A 6,878-nucleotide genomic window follows, 5' to 3' on the forward strand; every position below is an offset into this window, starting at 1 on the left:
TTATGACATTATGAGAGTTTCATCACCTTACAGCGTCCGGCACAGTGTCTCCATAGGGTGATAGAGTATGTATATATGGAATTTAAAATCTAAATCCATCTTTTAAATGAAGGAACAGACTTTTTTGTTCAGTTGACAATTCCTGTAACGTCTTCTCTAGAGTTTCAAGTTTGATTTTTGGAGTACCTTCAACATGTTTATGAGAGTTCGCGTGTGTTTTAACATTTTTTTGTATGTGTCCCCATTTGTGTGTCCTGAATCTTGTTTTGCTTATACTAGGTGCTTAATAATATTTACTCACTGGTTGCTTCCCTATTAGCTACCTTTTCTTTAATCTCTTTTTAGGGTAATCTAATCAAAACGTTATACTCTTGATACTACTCCCATGCTACATATACGCGAGTTGTAATTTTTTTTCAAACTATGTGTCTAGTATCACGGCTTTGAAATTTTCTCTCCGTCTGGTGCACACTTATATTCTTCCAACTGAATTTACTGAAATGTCGCGTGTGTGTGGCGGGTTGGCAAAGGCAGTATTGTGCAGAGGCAATGATAGTGAAGTAAATTCTAATAAGGAATAAAAACGTGAGCTTTCTGTGGAGATACCTCACTATATATGATCTTATTTCCAAATATGATGCTTTCGTCTATGCTTGTAGAGATTCTGTTTGAACGTTTTCAAGATCTTTTTCTCTCTTCTGTTCCTAAAAGTTCAGTGTACGATTTCCAGCTCAATAAAAAGGTTACTCATTTGGTGGAGACATAATACATTCTGTGTAGACTCACACTTCTTAGAATGCCTCGGTCCCAGGGAGAAGTCACAAGAATATTAATGGCCTACTTTTCCTCTACCAAGAGAATCAATTTCCCCTTTGTTTCTAAGGAAGATCATTTTGAGGGTACTCACCACTATGTGGTAAGTGGCACTATAAAAACACTTCGGGGCTTCAGAAGAGAGAACACTGGTTTTAAAGTTATTTGTTCCATGCTGTCTAAGTTTATCCCTCTAAAGCTATATTCAGTTTTGGAATGCCACTTCTGCTTTTTGTTTCCCTAACAATCCATGTAAATGTTTCTACATACGAGCTTAATGATCACCAAGCGGTAAAGGAACAGCAGTAAGTTGTGTTTTTAGCTGCTGATTCACCTCACTCTTGATTCTGTATTTTCTGGACTTGCCAAGTGTAACCCAGGAGCTGGTTTCCTGATTCCTATCACTCTTCTACTGTCTGGCAGAACTTGCCTTTCAACGCTTGGGACTTGAAGAAACATTTGAGTGGGATGGTGAGTCTACCAAGATACTTGCTCGAGACTCTTAAGGAATCCTACACAAGGATGTCTTGGAACCAGATTGTAAGTGAACAAAGTGAAAACCTGTTCCTCTCTTGTGGTTATTTCAGCCTTTTCTATTTTTAAAGTAACCTTCACATATGGTACCTCCATATAAATCTAAATAGATTCCATATTGATGTATGCATGATTTGAGCTTACTTTTCATGATACAGCATAGTGATAAATTCACGCTTAATTCTGCTGGCTTTTCAGATTGTTTTAGCAGGAAGGGGCTACTATATTCTAACAGAATTGCTCTATCATGTTAATGTATGCATTTAACTATCAGTATATACACTATTATATTCCTAGCACATTCTATTAATTATGGAAATCACTTTCATTTCCATACTGGAATTTACATGCCAGCAGCTTCTGGGGCTCAGTGGAGCATCAGACCAGCATGTCACAGAACTCCCTTGTAGTGTGGGCGTTGACAGGGTTCTGTTGACATCACATTTGCAATGAAAATGTCTCATAAATGTGCACCCACATAGAACATTACTTATTTCAGTATTCACATAGGTCATGAATGTCAGAGATGAAAAGTTCCCTCACACTTACATTACTAAAATAAATTATTGGGAATATATAATCACACACATACATATGAATGACCTGAAAGATGTGTCTTAAATATTTAGAAAAGATGTCCAGATATAAAACTGTCACCTTTGGGTTCTCTCCTGTAACTCTATAATGCTTTTGTATTTTACAAGTCCTGTATAAAGGGTGGATGAAGACTGTAAATCAGGCAAGAGAATGGACTGGTCCAGAGGGGTCATAATAGGGGATAAGCAACAAGATCAAATGGGACCAGAGGAACATTAGGCTGAATATCACAACAAAGTTTTTGATAGGGAAAACTATTAGACTGTGAAATAGTCTTTCAAGGGTGCTAGAAGAAGTCATTACGTGAGCCATTTAAAATCAGACTGCCGTAAAGTACTCCAAAATACGGTGTGCTATGGGGACCAAGCCTACATTAGAAGAAGAAGGAGGGGGATGACCTAATAGTTTCTACCTTCTCCATGACGACTATGATTGTACTCATTTTATGTGTACAGTCTTGGTGGATAATCTTCTACAATTTTATGCTACTTCTTGGGAGCAATTTCAACAAATTCATGTAATGCAGAATTTAGCAGAGTCTCTGGAGAGACAAAAATGCACACTAAACTGAGTGTAAAATAGCAAAGTGAGACAACTATGGGTAAACATTACTACTTCCTTGGGGAGTAAACCCTGGAGAAAACAAGTCTTACCCTGGAACTCGGGCCGTATTCAAACATGCATAAATGCATACTGAGATTAGGTAGTAATTTGCTTTTGTTTAATGGTATCTTGGGACCATGTTGAGTGCAGGACAACAAAATGAAACATTTCATCCTCAAGATAACGGACTATATTTTGGCAGGAGGTAGCTACAAGCCTGGAGAAAGAAATCAAGGACCATATTGTGACTGATATCTATTAGAATGGACAAGAAAGAGAAAATGGTTTAATTTGATAAAAAGAGCTTGACATAAAAGGAGAAAGAGAAAAAGTTACCCAGGGAAGTTGTAAAAATGTGATTGCTGGGAATCTTTCAAGATAAGACTGTCCTCACTCTGTGTGGTTCTGGTTGATCACCTGTCATGAAGTAGAGAAGTGAGACAGGTGACCTTTTGCCAATTATCCTAGTTCTTTCATTCAATAAAAATATTAATTTAAGTTTGATAAAAAATAAAGATCACTGCATTTTATGCTATCTTTGCATTTGTTTAACTTAGCAATTTTAATTGCAGTGACATAAAATCAGAGGTGGGCTCATTTTGATGTTTGGTAATTGTAGGGGTAAATCATCTGACTTACCCTCGTTTCTTTTCATGTGTACACTGCAACTTTTAAAAAAGACCATAGGATATATTTTCATTATTTATAATATCTTCTTTTTTTGGTAGCCTTCCATACCTTTTCTCAATGTATTGATTAGATATTTCTGAAGTCTGACAAATTCCATTCAATTAAATCAAGGGATGACTCTCTCTCCCTGTCTCCAAATTTAATCTGTTCCTTGTGTTGGCATACTTTTCTGCAAGTTGAGTTTCACATTTCCTTGGCGTGGATCTAGCTCACAGAACAAGAGGTTTTATGAGTAGGGTTTTGTTTTTTGGGAGGAGGGGCTTATCAATTCTACAAGTTATTTATACCATTTATCATTCTCTTTAGCCCAATGAATGTAGATACTATGAAATTTTCATTGTCTTATTTGTGAAAATATAAATTTCAAGACTTCTCCTGTTTGCATCCTGAGCACCTGTGTTACTCTGAACAGAAATCAAGGCAGCCTTAGGGCAGGTCTATTCAAAATACCCAGGTACCTCCCGCTGGGTGATCAGAACTTGAAAGGATGAACAGCTAAAACCTACAGGTGTGAGAAATCTTTGTAAATACCAGACACTCACATGATGGAAGGGAATAGATCAGTTTATTAAAGTCTGGTGTATAATACTTCCAAAATCTATTCAAATTCTTTTGGGCTGTTTTGAGGAAAATGTGCATAGCACTATAGAAGTATTAACAAATAGAGTATCCTAAACACCTTTGGTAGGAAGTGTGTCATCTACCTGAGTTTAGGGTATTGGCAGTCTAAATGGTTTTGTCCTGCCTATATTACATATATTTACATGAACAATTAGAGTCCAGGTAACAGCCTTAAAATATGTGATCAGATAATCCAAAGCAGACTTAAATTTAGGAAAATGAATAATATTTCTCTACAAATCGATGCTTTGTTTTCTTCCAAAGAAACACAACATAGCGCTAATGAACACTTCTGAGATCATGTAGCACAGATAAATTTAAGGCAAGAAACTTAAAGTAATGAAGTGCTTCTGAGATCCTTAACTCACAGTAATCTCAGCTTTGACTATACTGATATGTAACCATCTCGCTGTGTAGGTCAAACATATCACTATTCAAATAACAGTATAAATAATTTTATTAGTAAATTAGCTGAGCACTTGAGCACAGACCATTAGAAGTATACAGTTTTATTGTTTGTTGTTAAAATTCACAATGCTTTGAAATACTTAAAAGGCAGGGGCATGTCCCCTTAAGATATCTACCTGAGAGTGCTACACCTTTGGGAATCTACGTTTGCTAATCCAGGGAAGGAACTAGAAGGAAATCTAAATGAAATCCTTAAGAAACCAGTTTATTGGATCTATTTCCTGGTCTATTTCTGGATCGCGAATCTCCCGCCCTCTCTGTGTTATCTCACTGTCAGATAAGAAACTGGAACAGGATCGATGAAGAGATAGGCTCCCCGTCTGGCTTTTCGATTTTTTCGCTCAAGCCAAAAGGAGCAAAGGACATCGAGTTAGGGATCTTTGCCAAACCTGCTTGCAGGAGAGCAAACCTCTGGCCGCCTCTGGCAGCAGAGCGCCTCCCAGAAACGGCGAGGACCAGGTCCCACTGACCGCTGCCCACCTCGCCTGGCAACCTCGCACCCACAGGAAACCGCCCTTGAGGCAGCCAGTCGTCGCACGGTTTCCAGTGCACAAAGCGTACGGAATCCCCGATTAGAAACCTATCCTGAGCCCAGGGCAGGGCTGGAGGTGGTTGGCTCATGAGACTGCTCTCCCTGGGCGTCTGCGAGCGCTAGTTAGTCCCTCCACCTCTCCAGCCCTGGGCACCCTGACCGCAGATCTGTGCCCTGAGCTCTGCCTCCCTCCCGGAGACACAGACGAGCGCGCGCACACACAAACTCTCACTCACGCACACCCACCTTGCCTCTGGCCCCCATCCTTCCCACCCCCGGCAGAACGGTAGGGACTGGTCCGGGCTCTGCCTCAACTTTCCCGGCTGAGCCTGCGCCACGCGGCACCCGAGCCTCCGCGCCCTCAGTGGGCGCCCTCCAGAGGGGCACGTCCTCCTCTGGGCCCCTTACCTCGAACCGCCAACTCCCGGCAGGGACTGGAGCTGACCGTGGTGGCAGCGGCGGCGGCCGAGCCTGCACCCGGGCTCTGGCTCATGGTTGGTCCTCCTCATTCGACACAAAAGAGGTAGCTTGCTGGCTTTGTCCTTTCCCAATCCAAGGGAGAACTTATTTTGCCCCCGAAATGGCCAACTTGTGCGCGCCGCTTCCTGTCACAGTGCCCCCTGCCCCCGCCCCCTCCAGGCTGCGTGCTGGACCACTGCCTGGTGGTAGAGCATCCAGGCTTCCGAGTCAGTGGGGAGTGGGAAAAGGGAGGGTGGGAGGGGAAGAGAGGCAGGAGGTTGGGAAAAGGGGGGACCCAGTGGTCTTCCGAGGAGGGGAGGGGAGCAGTTCCCAGCTGAGTGCCTCTCCTCTGTACAGGCAAACCCACTTCCCAGGCTTGGAAGCAACTTTCCTTCACCTTGGCCAGGCTGAATTCTTCGCATCTAATTGGGACTCTCGGCAGAGGCACGGACCTTCTGGCATTCTCTCCTCATTTTCTCTTTCTCCTTTCCTCCCTTTCCCTCTTCCTCCCTCCCTTAACAGGGGTGTATCTGCAGAGTCTTCAGTGAGCCAGGGTACCTAGACGAGCAGATTATTATACAGAAAGCCAGGGCGGTTTTGCTGGCGGCTTCACGTCTGTTTGAAAGCCTTAGGCAGTGCCTGCAAAGGTTGGTGAATTTCGGAGGGGTTGGGTGGAGGGGAGTGGGGCGGCAGGGAGGTCGTCGGCTCTAACTTTGAAGCTCTGCTAGAGCCCTTGGCCTGCGGGGGAACCTGGACTGTCAGCCCTGGAAGAACTCTCCTGTGGTCCCCGAGCAACCGGAGGACCGCATGCTGGAGGAGAAAGAGGGAGCGAGCCTGCGAGGCCGATGTGCAGCTCTGCCCCGCACGCTGCTCAGCTGCACATTGCGAGCCCCTGGAGAGGGCTTGTGCAGAACAATCTCTGGGTCAGGCGGGAGGGGGACGCTCCTGTTTCCTAGCAACCCTCATCAATCTTCTCGGGGTATCTCCCTCTGAAGGAATTCGATTGGACAGCCCCTGGAGGGGAGCCACGCCCCTTCAAGAATGCTGGGCTGCTGCTTTTTCGCATTCTCCCAAATTTCTTGGGTGGAATAAGATTACAGGGGAGTGCTGTATAATCTTCCCTCTTATCATCCGATGTTGCCACACCGCCCGCTTGCAACGACCCTACCGCCCCTCCCCCCCCCATTAGTCCTTTTCTAGTCCTACTTGTGGTTAGCAGGCACAATGCTTTCTACAGAACATCTTCTTTCTTCTTAAAATTAAATAAATAAAAAGCTTAAATCGGTGACGTAGGCACAAAAGAGAAAAAGGCACACGGAAATAGCCTTAATAGGCTCCGAGCTGCAGATAAAATCCTAAAGGTAAAATTCCAGGCATCTTTCTATGTTTAGAAATACATTGTGTTTAATTTCAAAATCAAAACTTCACTGTCATTAATTTTTCCACCCTGATATACTAACTTTGTGTTCACCAAAGACTGAGTTATATGTAGCCAGAGACAATTAAACTTAATGCTTTCATGCTACATTTATTCTTTAATATTTAATGTTAACTTGTTAAA

The 6,878-nt window shown here is 42.9% G+C and overlaps 1 protein-coding gene across 2 annotated transcripts in view; it reads right to left on the reverse strand.

The window, feature by feature from the left end:
- The window catches only part of GRM3 (glutamate metabotropic receptor 3), a 235,026-nt gene extending 229,600 nt beyond the window's left edge, over positions 1-5,426 (reverse strand). Inside the window, exon 1 of one of the 2 annotated variants that reach the window (XM_032643200.1) lies at positions 5,267-5,426. The gene's annotated coding sequence lies outside the window, so the exon portion shown is untranslated. The remainder of the gene's footprint in view (positions 1-5,266) is intronic. The other variant, XM_032643201.1, reaches the window with a different exon arrangement.
- Positions 5,427-6,878: the final 1,452 nt, after the last annotated feature.

This window comes from Phocoena sinus, chromosome 9 (genome assembly GCF_008692025.1).
Source record: "Phocoena sinus isolate mPhoSin1 chromosome 9, mPhoSin1.pri, whole genome shotgun sequence".
NCBI classification, from domain to species: domain Eukaryota; kingdom Metazoa; phylum Chordata; class Mammalia; order Artiodactyla; family Phocoenidae; genus Phocoena; species Phocoena sinus.